The 19,615-nt window shown below is 60.9% G+C and overlaps 1 protein-coding gene across 2 annotated transcripts in view; it reads left to right on the top strand.

Annotated features, from left to right (window-relative positions):
• Window positions 1-19,615, top strand: part of SMOC2 (SPARC related modular calcium binding 2) — a 134,337-nt gene that overhangs the window by 10,973 nt on the left and 103,749 nt on the right. The gene's annotated exons all lie outside the window — the stretch shown is intronic.

Raw genomic sequence — 19,615 nt, 5'->3', positions numbered from 1 at the left:
GGCACAGGTGCAGAGAGCTCTAGGCTTTGGGAGGGGTTTCCGGGGGCCCCAGCAGAGGGGGGTGGGGGGAGGGAGGGCAGGTGGCCATGATGTAGACAGGGGCCGGGGCCGGTGGGCTCACGGTGCAGCCTGAGGCTGCTGATGTGGCTCAGACCCTCCCGTCTGTCACCAACGGAAGAGTCAGGCCCTGCTGCCGGCCTCTGGACAGCCCGTGCGCCAGAGCGGTGATCGCAGGCTTGATGATGGCTGGTGGCGGCGTCTCTGGAGACAGTGCAGCCGTCTGCCGTTGGCGGCTGTGCGCCCTGCCCTCCGCCGGCTGTGCAGTCTCCCTTCTGTGGGCTCCCGACTTTCCCAGGCAGGTCATGCTGTCCCCCATCACAGGTAGCTCAGAGCACCCACAGCCGGCTGGCGTCGGAATTGAAGGCGGCAGGAGGCAGCCCGCGTCACGGCCACACGCTGACCGTGGCCCCGCCGCAGCCGGCTTCCAGTCTCCTCCCGGCTCTTCCTTTAAACCCAGAGACTTGTGCTGTTCCAGCCCACCTCTGTGCTGAGACGCATGGGATCCGTGCTTCCAGAGGGAGGCGGAAGGGCTCTGGCTGAGTGGCCGCACAGGCCTCCAGCTGGGCCTGGCCGGGCAGCCTGTGGCCTCCATGCCCGGCTCCTGGAGCCCTTCCTCCTGGTCTCCTCCGGCTGAGTGCGGATCTCGGCTCCTGCAGCTCCCTGCCCTCATCTCCTTCCTGACACGGCGCTCTCGCTCCCTCCCTCTCTCTCTCTTTCCATCTCTCTCCCTCCCTCCCTGCCTCCCCCCCTCTTTCCATCTCTCTCTCTCATTCTCCCTCCCTCCCTCCCTGCCTCCCTCTCTCTCTCCCTCCCTCCCTCTCTCTCTCTTTCCATCTCTCCCTCCCTCCCTGCCTCCCTCTCTCTCTCTTTCCACCTCTCTCTCTCCCTCCCTCCCTCCCTGCCTCCCTCCCTCCTTCCCTCTCTCTCTCTCCCTCCCTCTCCCTCCCTCTTTCTCTCTCCCTCCCTCCCTCTCTCTCTCTCCCTCCCTTCCTCCCTCTCTCTCCCTCCCTCCCTCCCTCCCTCTCTCTCTCTCTCCCTCCCTCTCCCTCCCTCCTTCCCTCCCTCTCTCTCCCTCCCTCCCTCTTTCTCTCTCTCCTGTTCTCCTGTTTAGGCCAGCTCCACGTGTCCCGGCCGGGGTTCCCAGGAGGATACCCCTGGCGCTGAGGAGACCCCCCCCCCCCCCCCCCCGGCCACCGCGTTCCCCCCTGCCAAGGAGTTCTGGCTCCAGCCTCCGCCCTGGAGGTGTGAGCGTGGGGGTGGGGCGCAGCACGAAGCCGCAGACTCCAGGAAGGCACCGGCAGTTGCCAGCCCTGTGCGGGAGCAGGCATGCGCCCTCTGCGCTCCCGCCGCGTGGACGGTGCCCAGCTCCAGGGTGCGGGCCGGCCGGGCGCTTTCCCGGGAAGCCTCGCTGCCGGGCGAAGGGGAGCACGTTGGGAGGGAGGTGTGGATGAGCGCAGCTCGGCTGCACGCAGGCTTCCCATCCTGCACCACGGCAAAGTCGAACAAAAACCCGGTGACCCCGTGGCCGGCGGGCGGCGGTGGGCTCCGCGGCAAGTGGCGCTCGCCAGCCGCGCTCGGCCGCGAGACTTGATGCCTTGTTTTGTCTCCGTGCGCCCTGTAATTACAGAGAGACCTGGAGCCCCGCTTGTGAACGCATGCGTGCCAGATGCCAATCACACGATGCTGAGCAACCCTCCTGGCACAGGGGGCGGGGCCTGTGACGCCGCCCCGGCCACGCCCGCGGGGGCTCCGTGCAGCCTGGGAATGGACCAGGTGGGCTGGCACAGGGGAGGGGGGGTCCGGGTCTCCCGGAAACCGTCCTGTTCTCTCTCGGTCCCGCTTTCTCCTCGAAGGCGTGGAAACGTTCCCGTTCTATTTCTTTGTGTTTGTGGCCAGTTATAAAGGGGGTCCTGTGCCCCACCTGCTGCCTCTCTCCAGGGCCAGCACAGAGGGGCCGGTAGACGCCCGGGGTGCTGCACCCCAGCGTGGAATCCAGGCGCCCAGGCCTCTGAGACTGTGTCTAGAAAGGGTGAGTTGTCGGGAAGGTGGGGGCAGTGGTGGGGCTGGGCCCACGGTGCCCCCAGTGGCTGTGGGGCCAGCGCCCTGGTTGAGAGAGTCCTGGGCTCCTCACTCTGTGCTGTGACGTGGGGTCGGGGTCCTCTGTGGATCCCAGCCCTTGTGTGACCTCAGTTTCGCCTTGGTGGCTGTAGGTGGGGTGTGGGCTCCCGGGACCTGCGCGGACGGCAGGTGCTGGCTGTGCCCTGGGTGTGGTCGCCCAGGGGGCCTTCCTAGCCAGGGGTGGTCCAGGTGCGCCGCCCCTGCCCAGGCGGTGGGAAGCGGGGGTGTCTGGCTGGATGCATCCTGCGCTCATTTTCATCTCATGACAACCAGACGCTAGTTTGTTTTGTTCACTGTGTCTTGGGAATTAGCATAGTTATGCAGGTTAATTTGGTGTAATTAACAGTGTGGAAATTTGAGTAATTGGAGCTAAGATTCCTGTAATGTTTGCGATGTCCAGAGCCCTGGTCAGAACGAGTTCACCGGGGAGCCCAGTGCTTAAGGCTCCTGCGTCCCCCGCGTGAGTGCTGGTGCTGTGCGTCAAACACCGGGTACCTGGTTTGAGTGCTGGCTGCTCTGTACCCCGGGGTGGGTGCTGGGTGCTGTGCGTCAAACTCGGGGTACCTGGTTTGAGTGCTGGCTGCTCTGCTCTTCCCCCACAGCCTCTCGCCGGGGAGCCTGGGAGGCGGCAGCTGACGGCCAAGTTCTCTCATTCCTGTTTCTCATGTGGGAGACGTGGATGGAGTTCCTGGCTCCTGGCATTGGCCTGGCCCAGCCCTGGCTGCTGTAGGCATTTGGGGAGTGAACCAGTAGACGGAGGATCTCTCTCTCTGTCTCTCCCTTTCTGTCACAAATAAATAAATAAATTTTCTGTTAAAAAAAAAAGTGTTCACCGCCCACTTTGGAGCGCCCAGGGTCAGCTCCTGGCTCCCCTCCCAACTCCAGGTTTAATGAGCACCCTGGCTCCAGTAACTGGGTGCCCGCCACCCATGTGGGAGATCTGGGCTGATTTCCCGGCTCCTGGCTTCAGCCTGGCCCACCCCCAGCCACCGAGGGCATTCGGGGAGCGAGCCAGCCAGGAGGGATCACAGGGCTCTCGCCCTCCCTCTCCCTCCCCGCCTTTCAAGTAAATACAGACGGAATCCCGAGAAGGCTCTCATCAGCTCCCCTGTGGGGCCGGTGCCCGCAGCCCCGAGCCAGCGGTGGGTGCTCCCACGCTGCAGGTGAGGAAGTGAGGTTCAAGGTCACGCGGCCCCGGCAAATTCCCAGCAGCAGCGGGTTAGCTGGGAGCCCTGCAGCTGACGGAGGCCGGGAGCCAGGGCCTGAGCTCATCTGTGGCCGCGTCTCCTGCTCCGGGGCCGAGCTCCAGCCCAGCTCTCCGCCTCGCTGGATGCAGGGAGGAATCTGGGTCAATGACAGGAAGCGCCCCATCCGAGAGGACCTGGGAAGCAGCATCCTGCGGATCTGGGAGAATTCTCCAGATGCCTAGAAGATGAGCGCCGGGAGTCATGCCCGGGCCGCTCCCAGCACAGGCCGGCCAGGGCCGCGTGGGGCTGAGGCCGTGGGCAAGCAGGCGAGCCCGCGTGGCGGCCGCCGGCCTGGGTTCTGCTCCGTCTGAATCACGCGTGTCCTCCAGGAGGTGTTGGGCTCCCGGTCACACTGCCCATGGTTTCTGGCGAGAGGCCGTACAGGCAGCTGGTGCTGCATCTCAGGGACGCCCTTAGCGGGTTGGAGTTCGCTAAAACCTGGGCTGTGAGCAGGTTGCAGGAGGCGGACCCCTGCTGTGGTCCACATCTTTCTCGGAGTCCAGTCTGTAGGTTGGCCGCGGGGCAGATGTGCTGAGAGGGAGGGCGTGGGGGGCGCCCCTGCCCCGTCCTCCCACTGTGTCGGTGGGCGGAGCTCGGGCTGCGGCTTTGTTTGTCGGGCTGCTGGGCGTGATCAGAGCCGTGATGTGAGCGGGCTCGCTGGCCAGGGACTGCTGGGCGCCTCGGAGCACTGTCGCTCTTTCGCGCCCCGTCTTGGAGTTTTACTTAGGGAGGAGTTGGTGTGCTGCGCCCGGCCCGGGTCCCCGAGAGTCACTGCTGTGCTGTCTTCCCGTGATGCCACGGAAGGCAGGTCCCTGGAGCCCATCCGTGCAGCCATGTGACACGTGACAGCCCCTCCGTGCAGCCATGTGACACGTGACCGAGCCCCTCTGTGCAGCCATGTGACACGTGACCGAGCCCCTCCGTGCAGCCATGTGACACGTGACTGAGCCCATCCCCACGCCCAGGTCCGTGCTGGGCCGTGACCGCTGTCCTTGGCAGTTTGCACGGAAGCTGCGTTGAGTGGCCCCTACTGGAAGCGCCTGCCGTGTGCTCCAGAGTCCCCTTCCTGGGGCCCCGAGGGGCTCGGCCACCCCCTGCTCTGCCGAGGCCCCTCCTTCGAGTCTGCTCAGCGGTCAGCGGTGCAGCTGCTCTGAAAGGTGGCCCTGGCCTCAGACCTCCGAGCTCAAGGCCAGGCCTCCTCCCGGGGCTCCTGTTCCAGGCCGTGGGGGCTGGACAGACCGGAGGAGGACACGGAGTCTGTGACGTGACTGTCCCCCAGGGGCACGGCTGTGAGGGGCCATGGCGAGAACAGGGCAGGGTGAGAAGCCACCTCCCCAGGGTCCTTGAGCCCATGTCCCTGAAACGTCGGGCGCGCAGGCAGGTTGGAGCCTTAGCCGGCTTTGCCCCAATACGACGTGGTTTAGCCCCTGCCCTCGGAGAGGTGCGGAGTGGCTGAGTGGGGGTGAGCTCCGATGGCTGTGCTTCTGCCAGGGTTCCTGGTACTGGGCTCGTTCGCAGGGTCACCCTTGCTGGCTGGAGGACGAGGACGGGGTCTGGGTGGGCGAAGGTCCCCATTCCCCCAGGGAGCTGGGACCTGGCTGTCATCCGGAGCTGGCCCAGGAGGCTCTGTCCTTAACATCACCACTGACCCCAAAAGGGAGAAGCCAATATGCAAATGCGAGGGGAGAGTCTGTCCGTGAGGCGTCGGGACAGGCCCCCTTTCCATTCCTTGGGTGCCTTCCAGAAATCTCATAGCCACGGGGAGTCCACGAGGAAGCTCTGATGGACACAGCACCAGCCACAGGGCAGCTGTCTGTGACTTCCTGTGTTCTAGAAGGGACAGGAGGAGCCACGATTTCAGAGTGTGCGGGATTTCTCAGTCGGATACAATCGGTGCAAGTGGATGTGTGGCGTTTGATAGCAGTGCAGAGTGAGGAGGTGAGGGAACGTGCACCCTGAAACACAGCCCTCCTGACCCGGCTCAGGTCCCCGTGGGCAGGTACGGGGCCGCCCTCCTGACCCGGCACAAGACCCGTGGGCAGGTGCAGGGCCGCCCTCCTGACCCGGCACAAGACCCGTGGGCAGGTGTGTGGCTGCTGTCCTGAGCCAGCACAGATCCCCGTGGGCAGGTGCGGGGCCGCCCTCCTGACCCGGCTCAGGTCCCCGTGGGCAGGTGCGGGGCCGCCCTCCTGACCCGGCACAAGACCCGTGGGCAGGTGCAGGGCCACCCTCCTGACCCGGCACAGGTCCCCGTGGGCAGGTACGGGGCCGCCCTCCTGACCCGGCTCAGGTCCCGTGGGCAGGTGCGGGGCCGCCCTCCTGACCCGGCTCAGGTCCCGTGGGCAGGTGCGGGGCTGCCCTCCTGACCCGGCCAGGTCCCCGTGGGCAGGTGCGGGGCCGCCTTTTCATCCGCAGGGGTTGTGTGTGTTCAGACAGGAAGAGGATCTTCCCGTAGAGACGCCAGAGAATGCGCTCCTGCTGCCTCTGGGTGTTGCGGTGTTTCCTGGGATTTCAAGTCGCTCGCTCTGATGTCAGCTCCGGGTGACCGTCCACTGGTGTTTCCACGTGGCTGAGCGGCAGGCCCTCCTCCCGTCAGAGACAGTCGCAGGGCAGCTCTGTCTACGCCCACCGTGTGAGCACAGAGGGTGCTCTGAGAATGCGAAGCGCCTCGCGCTGCTGCGCCAGGGACTGGGTCAGGTGCAGTTTCCTGAATGTTCGGTTAAGTGTGTCATTTATTTATCTATTTATTTAAGAGGTGGAGAGAGACAGAGACAGACAGAGGCGTCTCCCATCTGCTGGTTCACCTCCCAGATGGCCACCGTAGCTGGGCCTGGGCCAGGGCTGCAGCCAGGTCTCCCGCAGGGGTGGCAGGGACCTTGTGTGCCGACCTCTGCCCTCCAGGGTGTGCGTTAGCAGGAACCAGAGTCAGGGGCCAGGTGTGGGGCCCAGGTGCTCGGCAGTGGGGCCTGGCGGCTTAACCGATGTCTTCACTGCTGGCCTGCGCCCTCGCCGCTCTTCAGTTTTAGCACAGTCTCTGCCAAAGTGCCAGGCAGAGTCACCTGTGCACGGTGAGGGCGGCGGTCCAGAGCCGTCCCGGCTTCTCTGCGGGTTGCACTTGTCCAGTTCATTCCAGCTCCCCAGAAGGCCCCGGGGTCTGGGTGGTGCTGAGGAGAACAGAGAGGGACAGAAAGTCCAGGCGGGGAGCCAGCATGGGTGCCCGTGGGGCTTGGGCTGCCGGCCCAGGGCACGAACGAGCTCCCCTGGGTGCCGATGCCGATGCTGGCAGGCTGAGGAACCAGTCCCCAGGGTGCACCCAGGATGTCAGTCTGGGAGACCCCCCCGGCCCCAGGCAGGCTGCAGCTCAGAGCTCACCCATCCCAAGGAAGAAGAACCCTGCCGTGCGTGTGCTGTGTCTGAGGTTCATTTAACCATCACTTTTGCCAAAACTTCAGTGCATACGTTATTTTAGAGATTTTGTCTATTTATTTGAGAGACAGAGTTACAGAGAGGGAGAGACAGAGAGAGAGGTCTTCTATCTGCTGGTTCACTCTCTGAATGGCTGCAGAGGCCGGAGCTGGGCAGATCTGAAGCCAGGAACCAGGAGCTTCCTTGGGTCTCCCGCGTGGGTGCAGGGGCCGAGCACTTGGGCCATCCTCCACTGCTTTCCCGTAGCAGAGAGCTGGATTGGAAGTGGAGCAGCTTGGACACAAACCAGCGTCCATATGGGATGCCGGCACCGCAGGTGGAGGCTTAGCCTGCTACGCCACAGTGCCGGCCCCCAGTACATGTTTAAAAAAAAAAAAAAAAAACAGAGAAAGTATGTTTTCTCCTGGCTCTTGCGTCCCTCACTCCGTGAGAAGATGGGCACGGAGCCTCAGCTGTGGCCTGCAGTCTCCTCTCTGCCTCCCTGAGCTGCCGTGTAGGCTGGTGTGCACCCGAGCCTCAACCCCCAGGAGCAGAGGTGGGGGCCCTGCTTTTCCCCGAGTCTGTGAGCTCCCCACGAGGTCCCCTCGGGGTGTCAAGACTTAGCTGAGAGCCAGGACACGAGGCTCTGTGCCGGTGAAGGAAGAGGGTGCAGGAATTAGTGACCAAGTGCTAGAGCTCTGGACGCAGACGCCCGGCCCGGTGGCTTCCTGAGCTGTGCACCTTGGTGCTATTGTCAAGCGGGTAAAGCTGTCGCTTGCAGTGCCGGCATCCCATACGGGCGCTGGTTTGAGTCCTGGCTGCTGCACTTCTGATCCAGCTCTCTGCTATGGCCTGGGAAAGCGGGAAGATGGCCCAGGTCTTTGGGCCCCTGCACCTGTGTGGAGACCTGGAGGATGCTCTTGGATCCTGGCTTCGGATAGGCACAGCTCCAGCCGTTGCAGCCTTCTGGGGAGTGGACCAGCGGGTGGAAGACCTCTCTCTCTCTCTCTCTCTCTCTCTCTCTCTCTTTCTCTCAGTGCCTCTGCCTCTCTGTAACTGCCTTTCAAATAAATAGATAAATCTAAAAAATAAAAGAGAGAGCGAGCGAGCCTGCAGGAAGCGATGTTGTGAAGGCCTGGCGTGCAACCAGTGAAGCCTCGGGGATCAGGTGAGGGACCCCCGCCCCGCCGGCTCTCCAGGCCACCCTGGCCACAGCTGGGAAGCTGCCTCTGGGCAGCGTGTGTGTGTGTGTGTGTGTGTGTGTGTGTTGGGGGGGTGGTGGTCAGTGGCTGGATCAGCTGAGCGGGCGTGGGGGGCTCCGGCCTCCTCCTCCCTGTCTCGGCCAGGGCTCCTTTCCCAGTGTCTCAGGAAGAAAGCATATTTGTCATAGCAATGGTGCATGCGCTGGTCTGGGCCGTCTGCCGCGGCTGGTCCCAGAGGACATATTCTTCCAACCCCAGCTCCGTGTAGGGCGCACCTGCAGGGTGTTTACGGCCACGGCGGCCACGGCTGGGCTGTGGGAAGGAAGCAGGGTGGGGAGCGGGGCCAGCGATCGGGAGCGCCCTGGACACTGGCCCGGGCCGGACGCTCTTCCTGGAAGAGGGCGGCTCTGTCCGCGCCTGCCTCTCACGCTCTGAGCCTTGCGTGCCTGGGACGGGGGGATGCAGAGCCTAGAGGGCCACCCCGAGGGTCCAGTGCCCCAGCAGGTGCGCTGGTCAGGGTGCGGTGACGTCCGTCCTCACAGGGTTCTGTGACCCTGACTGCAGGGGACACAGCCGCCGACACAGACCCGTTCATTCCCCGGGTCAATCTCGTCCCAACACAGCCGCCCGGTGCGGTGGTCAGAGATGCGACCGGGTACTTTTCTCTGTTGACCAAGGAGGTTTCCTTCTGAGGTTCCTAGCAGGCAGCACGCCGAATCACCGCCCAAAGCCGGTTACTCAACAGCAGGGGTGGGAGGCAGAGATCCCTGGTCCCAGCGGGGGCGGGACCGGGCGGGGAGGACCTTCCACCGGGCTCCTGCAGCACTCACGGTCTCGGGCTGCAGGCCGGGGAGCCCTCTGTTCTGGACCCACAGACGCTCAGAGCAGCGTCCTGTAGCACCGTCCAGGAGCCGGGGAGCTGCTCTGGGCAGTGAGGCTGAGGGTGCAGAGCTCGGTCCCTGTCCCCCGGCGGTGCCGCTGACGCGTGACAGCTGCAGCCGCTTCTCGGACAGGCGTGCTCTTGGGCGGTGTGCAGATTTCGTGATAACTGACCATGGCCATCGAGTGCTGCAGGTCGGCCTTTCTGGGTCAGGCACACAGGTCACACAGGTCACACAGGTTGGGGTGGCCTGAGCCCTGGGATTCTCTCACGCTTCCGCCTCCGTCTTCCTCCTCCCCTGGCCCAGGGGCGGCCGCAGGATGGGGCAGTGCTGTCCTTCTCCCTTGGTCTCTGAGAACTTGGGCCTCCTTGTCCAGGCTGAGGGCGGCGTCCCGCCCACGAGGGGCCAGACTGGGAAGAGGTCTTTAACCCCGGCGGGATCCCTGGCTTCCAGGGACTCGCCCGGCTTGCTGGGGCCAGCCCTGAGGCCAGGGGACGACTTCAGCCACAGCAGGACCCTCTGGACACTTCCAGGCTGTGCACAGCTGGTTAGCAGTGAGGAAAGCCCAGCAAAACCGCACCTGGGGACCGGCCTTGAGGAGGGTGACTGAGGGGCCGTCGGCTTCAGAGGGGCGGGGTGCAGCACAGAGGTGACTTCGGAACCTCTCTGCCTGTTAGCGACGCGCCCTGGTCGCGTGCACTCAGCCCCTGCAGGGAGCCAGGGCCTGGCCTCTCTGGGGAGGCGAGCTGAGGCCCTGGCTCTCGCCCAGCGCAGCGGTCAGTGCCGACATTTGCCCAGACACCGCGCTGACGCACGGCCAGGGCTGCCCACGCCCCCTCCCAGGCCAGCTAGCGACGCCGTCTCCCATCGGCAAGAAAACAGCAGAAATCCCCAGCGCTGGCTCCCGTCGTGTGTGGGTCTGTCTTGCTGCCATCGGGTGGGGGCTACATGAGAGCGATGATGGTCTCTGATCCACGCACAGAAAACACACGTGGAATTCAGGATGCACTGCACCCCCACGCTGGCCTTTGGCTGCGACTGGGACGCAGGGCTGCGGGCCCCTGGGCCGGAGGAGAGCACGGACGCGGAGACCCCGCGGCGCCCGCCGGGATCTGCAGGGTGGAGCCAGCAGCTCTTTGCTCTCCTTTCCTGCTTAGATTTACTTGTTTATTCAAACGCTGAGTTTTAGAGAGAGAGGGAGGAACAGGCAGACCTGCCATCCGCCGGCTCACTCCGCAGATGGAGCCTGGAACCCCGTCTGGGCCTCCCACGTGGGTGCAGGGGCCCCAGCGCTTGGGCCGTCTCCCGTTGCTTTCCTGAGGGCGTTAGCAGACGGATGGGAAGCGGGCGGCTGGGGCTCCACCTGTGCCTCGATCTGAGGTCTCGGCGCCGCGATGGCACCACAGGATAGCCGTGTTCTTTCAGAGGGTTTCCGTCTCCAGGGTTCCCAGGGCCATCCCTTCTGCCGTTTGATTTGCTGGTGAAGTCACATTAGACACACCGATAGCTACAGGTGCCAAAGCACACGTTAGGAAGAAGTCTAGTTTCTCTCCCCTGCGCTTTGAGGCAACTGTAGGATAACATCTTCACCAAGACACGAAACACACAACAAACGCCCGATGTGAGATCCCGAGAGCTTGTCACAGTCTACTGCAGCTGCCAGATTTCAATTCTGTGACTTCCAGATGCACACGTTTAGTGAGGATGATTGCGAAGACTTATTCATGAGACTGGCGCGCTACCTGCTGTGCTAATGAGGCACCTTTGAAGGCTTATTTATATGAAAGGCAGAGTGACAGAGAGAGAGAGAGAGAGAGGGAGAGAGAGAAAGCGAGAGACGTCTTCCATCCATTGGTTCACTTCACTGGGACCAGGCCAGGCTGAAGTCAGTATCCCAGAACCCCCTGGGGCCTCCTGCACGGAGGACAAGGCCCCACCCGCTCAGACCAGGGAAGGCCCCACGCGCTCAGACCGTCACCCGCTGCTTTCCTGGGTGCGAGAGTTAGGAGCGGGATAGAGGAGAGCGGCTGGGGCTGGGGTGGCGCTCTGGTGTGGGTGCTGGCCTTGCAAGCAGCGGCTTAGCCCGCTGTGCCACTTACTAACCCTTGTCACATCAGGTGCGTGAGCAGGAAACGTGCGTCTCCTGCAGGTTTTGTGTCTGGCACACGCTTGCTCACCTCCCTAAGCTGAAACAGGCCCAGCAATCCGCCCTCCCCCGCTCCTGGCCCTGCCCCCGACATCCGCACTCTGCTGGCTGGCTCTCTGAGTTTGCACGCCCCACGTGCCCCACACACGTGGAACCCTACTCTCTGCCTGTCTCAGCAGCACCACGGCGCCAAGGGCCACCTTTGGGTAGCAGGTGTCGGAACCTTCTTTCTCATCAGGGCTGAGCGCCGGCCCGTGCGTGTGCTGACCGCGTGCTGCTGACCCATGCGCACGCAGTGGTGGCCACTTGGTGGCTGGTGTGAGTGGCGCAGCTATGAACATGGGTGTCCAAGGGTCGCTCACTCTCTCTGCCTCAGCCTCTCTGTAACTCTGCCTTTCAGATAAATAAATCTTTAAAACAAAATAATAAATAAAATTAAAAATTATTCATTTATTTATTTGAAAGTCAAAGTTACAGAAAGAGGAGATTCCGAGAAAGAGGTCCTCCATCCGCTGGTTCACTCCCCAGATGGCTGCAATGGCCGGAGTTGGGCCGGTCCAAAGCCGGGACCCAGGAGCTTCTTCCAGGTCTCCCTCGTGGGACCCAAGGACTTGGCCCGTCCTCTGCTGCTTTCTCAGGTGCATTAGCAGGGAGCTGGATCGGAAGTGGAGCAGTTGGGACTCGAACCAGCAGCCATACGGGATGCCAGTGCTGCAGAGGGTGGCTGTGCTACGCTGCAGCGAGGGCCAGAAGTTGACAGTTTTTACGAACTCCCACTCGCCTCTTTTCACTCCCGCCGCCTGCATGTCTGCTGCCTGTCCAGGAAGCACCAGCAAACCCGAGCGCGAGGGCGTCGCTCCATGTTGTCCTCCGTCCGTGTTAGTTCTTCCGCGAGGGCCTCCCTCTGTTTGGAGCTGATCCCTGTGGGGTCAGGTGAGGGCCCACCGTCCCTCCCCTGCTGTGGACTCTCCTTCCCCGCCCGGGAGCATCTTGGTGCCCTCCCTGGAGTCTCCTGGCCGGGTAGTGAGTACCGGTTTCTGTTTCCATTGTTTGCCACCTGGCCATGCGCCCCTCCTAGGCCAGCACCCCCTGACGACTCCAGCACGGCTCTTTTAAAAGGTAAAGTGGTGTTTAATAATCTTAAAAAAAAAAAAAAACTGCTGGGAGCTGCAGGAGGGCAGAGGGCCCCCTGTGGGAGCACTGGCAGGAGCTGCCCCAGGGAACGGCCACACTGGCGGAGTGGGCCAGACCTCCACTCCCCACCACGGTGAGGCCAGGGAACAGCCACACTGGCGGGGTGGGCCAGACCCCCACCCCCCACCACGGTGAGGCCAGGGAACAGCCACACTGGCGGAGTGGGCCAGACCCCCACCCCCACCATGGAAGGACCAGGGAACAGCCACACTGGCGGAGTGGGCCAGACCTCCACTCCCCACCGTGGTGGGGCCAGGGAACAGCCACACTGGCAGGGCGGGCCAGACCCCCACCCCCACCGTGGTGAGGCCAGGGAACAGCCACACTGGCAGGGTGGGCCAGACCCCCACCCGCAACGCGGAGGGGCTGAGCGGCTGCCGCCTTGGGGTGCCTTGGTTCCTCAGGGGAAGTGACGGGATTGTCACGCATCGGGCATCGCTGCTGATGGTGGCCGCCACGCAAGGGGAGGGGATGCAGGCGTTCCTGCCAAGGCGGGCGTTAGGCGTTAGGGTGACAGTCGAAATTACGGGTACTTTTCTCTTTTCCCCTTTTACCGATAGTGTGGGGGAAAATGGGCAAATCCTTATTCCTTACTCTACAGTACTAGGCTGCAATGGGATACACGAAACCTAGCTCCCGCTCCGCTGTTTCGTTCCTGTTCTTCAATGCCCATCTCTCTGCCTCTGCCTCTGTGTCTCTCTGTCTCTCTCTCTCTGCCTCTGCCTCTGTGTCTCTCTGCCTCTGTGTCTCTATGTCTCTCTCTCTGCCTCTGTGTCTCTCTGTCTCTCTCTGTCTCTGTGTCTCTCTGTCACTCTCTCTGCCTCTGTGTCTCTCTGTCTCTCTCTCTGCCTCTGTGTCTCTCTGTCTCTCTCTCTGCCTCTGTGTCTCTCTGCCTCTGTGTCTCTCTGCCTCTGCCTCTGTGTCTCTCTGTCTCTCTCTCTCTGCCTCTGTGTCTCTGTGTCTCTCTGCCTCTGTGTCTCTGTGTCTCTCTCTCTGCCTCTGTGTCTCTCTGTCTCTGTGTCTCTCTGTCTCTCTCTGCCTCTGTGTCTCTGTGTCTCTGTGTCTCTCTGTCTCTCTGCCTCTGTGTCTCTCTAACTCTCTCTGTCTCGCTCTCCCTCTCTCCCCCTCTCCCTCGGGAGGGCTGCTGGTCACGTGTCCACGGTTGCACAGAGCTGAGCGATGCGCTCTCACTGACGCTCTTCCAGCATGGGGCACTGCCGAGGGTGCTCAATGGCAAGCTCAGCACTGGGATGGCTCCAGGTGCTGCGGGACCAAGGTGGCGCCTGCCCTGGGTGGCACCTGCTCTGCCTGCTCCGAGGCCCGGGTGGCTGTGTTGACTTTCCCGGGTCTGGGGGCCTTGACTGCTGCTGCCTCTGCCCCTCCCCATCAGCGCGGTGCGGAGCAGCCCTGGGTGCCTGGGGGCGGGGTTTCTGGCGGTGCCCTGCGCTGCAGGCACAGCGAGGCGGAGGATCTGCTGCTTCTGGTGACGACGGAGCAGGTCTGGGAGATGCGTGCAGGGGGCCCTCGCTGTCCCCGGGAAATGAGCCACTGGGGTTGACAGACGTCACTCAGGCCACTGCAGTTATGGAAGGAGAGCTGGCACTGTACACGTGGGTGTGTGTCAGTGCACGAGTGTGTGTGAGTGTGTCAGTGCACGAGTGTGTGTGTGTGTCAGTGTGTGTGACTGTGGGTATGAGTGTGTCAGTACAGAGCATGTGGGAATGTGTGTCTGTGTCAGTATGAGAAAGTGTGTTAGTGTGAGTGTGTGTCAGTGTATGCGTGTGTATCTGTGTCAATATGTGAGTCAGTGTGAATGTTTGGGTGTATGAGTGTGTGTGAGGGAATTTGCATGTGTGTACGTGTGTGTGAATGAATGTGTGTGTGTGCGTGAAGCTGTGTGTGACTGTGTTGGTGTGTGCATGAATGAGTGTTCGTATGTGAGTGTGAGGGCATGAGTGTGTCAGTGTGTGTGAATGTGAGTGTGTCAGGTGTGAGAGTGTGTCAGTGTATGAGTGTGTGTGTGTGAGTGTGTGAGTGAGAGGAGGGTGCAGGAAGAGCCCCCCTGGGGTGGCCGTGGAGGGGTGCAGAGTGAGCAGACGTGCCCTCTTACCTGCCGTCTGATGTAGGGTTTTTTGCACTCACATAAGCTTATCTTTTAATTATTTCTCCCATAAACTTTTAAAGTACTTACACATGGGATTCACTTCTCACTACATGAACAAAACCCATACTTTCTGAAAGGGGGCATGGACTACACATTTCCTATGGTGAGGTGGATGTTTGCTATATTTGCCTTTGGTATGGTTTTTGATAACTAATATTGCTCTCCTACCTTGCTATTTTTTTTTTTGACAGGCAGAGTGGACAGTGAGAGAGAGACAGAGAGAAAGGTCTTCCTTTGCCGTTGGTTCACCCTCCAATGGCCGCCGTGGCCGGCGCACTGCGCTGATTCATGGCAGGAGCCAGGTACTTATCCTGGTCTCCCATGGGGTGCAGGGACCAAGCACCTGGGCCATCCTCCACTGCACTCCCTGGCCACAGCAGAGAGCTGGCCTGGAAGAGGGGCAACTGGGACAGAATCCAGCACCCCAACCGGGACTAGAACCCGGTATGCCAGCGCCGCAAGGCAGAGGATTAGCCTAGTGAGCCGCGGTGCTGGCCCCTACCTTGCTATTGACACATGTCTTCCAGTGGGTTGTTAGTGTTTAATAAGGTAAAAAAAGTACATGAAAATGAGTTTGTTTAAAAAAAGAAAAAGTAGGCCGGCGCCATGGCTCACTTGGTTAATCCTTTGCCTGCAGCACCAGCATCGTATATAGGCGCCGGATACTGTCCCTGTTGCTGGACTGGCAGCTCTTTGCTGAGGCCCGGGAGTGCAGTGGAGGATGGCCCAGGTGCTTGGGCCCTGCACCCGCATGGGAGATCAGGAGAAGCACCTGGCTCCTGGCTTCAGATTGGTGTAGCTCCAGCCATAGCGGCCATCTGGGGGGTGAACCAACGGAAGGAAGACCTTTCTCTCTGTCCCTCTCTCTCACTGTCTAACTCTGTCAAAGAAAAAGAAAAAAAGAAAAAATAATTCAGATTAAACGCAGAAATTTAGAAACTATAAAAATGCAAAGAAGAAAATGGAGGTCTGCTTTGTATTACCCAGAGTCTAAATGGTTAGAATTTCACGGGACAGCATTTTGTACCCGTGTGCGTGCAATCATGTGTGGAGTTTATAAGTTTGGGTTGTATTCTACATTTACAATTTTAAATATTTTTGTTGGAAAATAAATAACACACATTTCCTGCATATTTCAGTGATGCTAAATGTGTTGCCAGATTCCTGCATGGATTTCTGTAGTCCGTGGTTTGACCACGCCCTTGTTGTAGATATTTAACTTCCTTCTGATTTTGCTTCTATAAATAATACTGCCAGAGAAGCGCTGTGCGTGAGCCCTTGTGTGCATTTCTGACCTTGTCCTCCTGTGTGATTGGGGTGTGGGGTGGCTGGGTCAGAGGTCGCCGACGTTTCTAGGGCATCCAGTGTGGGCAGCAGCCGGGGTTCCCACACTGTGGATCCGCTCAGAGCGAGTCATGGCTCAGAGTCCAGCACCAGCAGCCCAGCAGGGCATAGGTTCCTGTCCCAGTTGCTCTGCTTCTGATTCAGCTACCTGCTAATGCCCCTAGGGAAGAAGCGGAAGACGGCCCAAGTGCTGGAGCCCCTGCAGCCACTGGGAGACCTGGAGCCCTGGAGCCCTGGACCCTGTGGCTATCTGGGCCATGGACCAGTGGATGCAAGATTCTCTCTCTCTGTGTCTCTGTATTTCTGTTGCTCTGACTTTCAAATAGAACCAAATAAACCCATAGTTGTCAGGAAGAAGTAATGATCAAGACTGGAGCAAGATACACGGAGAAGTGAAACATAATAGAGAATAACTAGTGAAGTCAAAAGTTGCTTCCTTGAAAGATCAACACACTGATAAGTCTTTATCCAGATAAATGAGGGAAAAAGAAGACTCAAACTGCTGAAATCGGAAACAAAAGTTCAATGGAATAAACAGAATTATAAGAGTACCATGTGTATAGGATAACCTAGATAAAATGGACACATTCTAAAGAACATAAAGCCTACCAAGACTAAGTCACAAAGGGAACATTTGAGTAGATCTGTAACCAACAGGGACACTGATCCAGTCATCAAGACTCCCAGTAGCAGGACAGCAGCAAGGAGAAAACCCACCCACTCGCTGGGGAGTGCTGCACAGTGTCCCGGGAACACCCGCCCTTCTCAACGCTCCCCAAACCTCTAAAAAACAGGAAGCTTCCGGACTCTTCCTAGGAAGCTGGCATTGTCCCGATACCAAAGCCAGACAAGAAAATATCCTCTATAAGCACCGACGTCAAAATCTTCAACAAAGCCCCAGTGCAGTGAACCTAATTCAGCAGCGTATTAAACAGTATGCACAATGTTTAATGGGATTTATTCTTGGAATGCAAGGATGGTTCGATACATGAAACCAACCTGTTATATGGCATTCCACAGCAAAGCTTGGGGAAAATGCTAATACAGTGACAGATGTCAAGGAAGCATTCAGCATACAACAAGCCGGGGACGAACTCATAACATGAAAGACTGAAACTTTTCTCCTCTGACATCGGGAACGAGGCAAATATCCTTGTTTCAAACATTTCTGTTCACCATAATTCTAGAAGTTCCAGACACAGCAACAAGGTGAGAGAAGAAATAAACGCACTTACGTTGGAAAGGAAGGAGCATGATCCGTTCACAGGTGTCCTGCTTGTGTGTCAATAGCCCTAGAGGATCCCACAGAAACAGCTCGTGAGAAGGCGCACGTGAACTCAGTGCAGCGTGGGACGTAGCCTAGAGCACAGAATTGGTTTATCTGTGTGCATTCACGGTGAGAACCTCGGGGGAAGCCAGGGAGCCTTTCCACTCACGGCAACATCAGGCTCAAGTGCCGCGGAATTCAGCCGACCCCGAGGGGACTCATGGGATGAATGGAGCCGCCTCTGATGGGAAGTGCAGCCGCGGGGGTGGCGAAAGGCTCGGTGCCATTGGAGTGTCCAGGCCTCCCCAGCTTCGGTCAATGCACACCCATCCTAAAACTCACATGAATCTCAAGAGATGACAGATCTGGAGAGAGGACGCAGCTGGGAAACTCACACTTCTGGCTCCAAGACTCCCACAGCTGCAGGGATAAAAGCGGAGGGGTGCTGACGTCCGGAGATGACCGGCGTTCTGGAAGGTTTCTGAGCCCGTCTGAGGCTGCCCCCCGTCCCCAAGGTCCTTATCCACAGATTTCCGCAACCGTGCACGGAAGTGATTTTAAATACTCCAGGAGCTAAACCTGGATGTCCCACATGTGAGCGCTCCGCGGGTTGCCAGTGCACGAGGTGCCGTGGGTGTGCTGTTAGGTGCCGCCAGGAGTCAGAGAGGACGCAGGGTGTGGGAGGGCGTGCGTGGACTCTAGGCAGGTGCCACTCGTTTGCTGGAAGGCAGCTCAGCACCAGCCGTCAGAATGCTGGGCGTGCAGACCCCACAGGGCGCCGCAGGTTCCCGGCCGTCACTCTCCTGTTCCGTTCTCCTGGGCCTCCAGCCGGCCTCTCGGCCCAGCTGGACGCTCAGTCCATGTGCGTCCTGCTGTCTGAGCAGGAGAGAGAAGCACTGTGCCGTGCCTTTCCTGGCTGCGGCTTCCCCGCGGTGAGCGCCAGGAGCCGCGGCAGTGACGGAGGCTGCCGGGCAGCCCGGGCTGCTCTGCGTGCTGCTGACTCCAGGGCGGCCTCTGCGGCCCCCCCCCCCCCCCGAGCTGCGTGGTCCTCGCTCGCGAGCCGGCCTCCGAGGCGGCGACTGACCAGAGGTTCTGACTCCTGCGGGGCGCCCTGTGCGTTCCCGGGGGTCCGTGCTCTGGGATGCAAGTCCGGGTTTCTTTCTGTGCCCTTGGGTGTCTCCTTTCCGATCTGTGCACCGTCGAGGGGCAACGCAGGCAAGGTGACAGCCCCCTGGGCTGGGGGCTTCTGCGGCGAGACGGCCTGTCCCGCTGTTTGCTCTGCCGTTACCATCGCGGCACTGCGGTGTCAGCTCCAGGTCTGCACAGCGAAGTTCACCAGGTCGGGAGGCTGACATCCGGACTCGAGTGTGGACAGCCGTGCGATGGGCAGCGTCTCATTGGCCCATGGACGCCCGTCCACGTGCCCCCGCCTCTCTCCTGTTTGGGGTCCCAGGGCGGCCGCGATGGAGTGGCTGAAGCAGGAGCCCCTTCTCTCAGAGTTCCCAGGTGGGGAGCGGGCCCCAGGGGCTGTCCCAGTCACGCGTGGGACAGACGTGGACTCAGGGGCGGCGGCTGCCCTGGTGGCTCATGTCCTCGTCACCGGCAGGCTGTCGGTGGAAGGAGTACAGGCTTCAGAACTTGTGGGGTCTTGGAAATCCCTCAGTGGCGCCCCCTGCTGACCCGTGACCCAGAACAGCGGCCTCTGGGTGAGAGTTCAGAGGCGAGGGCCAGTGGATGCCTGCGTGGCCCCCTCGGCTTCTCAGGGCCCAGGTGGAGGAGTCCAGGCCCCGTGGGATGTCCCCTCTGCCACCCTGTCCAGGATGGCTGTGTGCTGGTGGCTGGGCCGCACGTGGACTTGAGTTCCGGCTCACCCTGAGCGGCCGCAGGGGAGGGCTGTGGCGGGGCTGCGGGCGGGGAGGGGCGTGACCTCCTGCAGAGCTGTGGGAACCCAGCCTTGATGCCCTGTGCAGTCTGCCCCACCCACTGCAGACCCGCCTGGGCCTCAGCTTCAGGTCCACTGGAAGCCGGCCGGATCTGGATTTGGAAGAGGCAAGAGACCGACGAAGACGGACAGATGTTGGTTTTATTCTGAGTGAAATCAAGTTAACTTGTGCGTGTGTAATGTCGGGTGCTAAGGTCATGCAGAGACGTTGGTCTCAGAACAGCTGACTCCTGGCTGAGCGCCGAGGGCAGGGCCTGGGACGGGACGGGACTGAGCTGGTCCTGGCCGCTGGGTGGGGGCCCCCTGCAGAGCGTGTGTGTGGTCAGTGCCGCCCGGAGATCCCACGACGGCTGCTGCCGAGGCAGGCAGAGCTGGGGTCACCCGGGACAGGAGCCTGCTTAGTGAACATTTAAATCGAGACGGCAGTTGGGTCCTCCAGGTACGGTCTCTGCCTGCTCCGCTCAGAGTGCCCGGGGTGGCTCGGCTCGGCTCTGATCCCAGCTTCCCGCTAGCCTGCACTCCGGGAGGCAGCGGCGCTGACGCAGGGGTCGGGTGCCAGCCACCGGGGGCCCAGCTCCTGCTTCTGCCTGGCCCAGGCCCTGCTGCTGTGAACATCTGGGGAGTGAGCCAGCAGCTGGGAGATCC

The sequence above is a fragment of the Oryctolagus cuniculus genome, chromosome 5 (genome assembly GCF_051225735.1).
Source record: "Oryctolagus cuniculus isolate XC-2025 breed Fujian yellow rabbit chromosome 5, ASM5122573v1, whole genome shotgun sequence".
Taxonomy (NCBI): domain Eukaryota; kingdom Metazoa; phylum Chordata; class Mammalia; order Lagomorpha; family Leporidae; genus Oryctolagus; species Oryctolagus cuniculus.
Note: the sequence above shows the minus strand (reverse complement) of the source record. Positions and strands in the feature narration are given on the sequence as shown.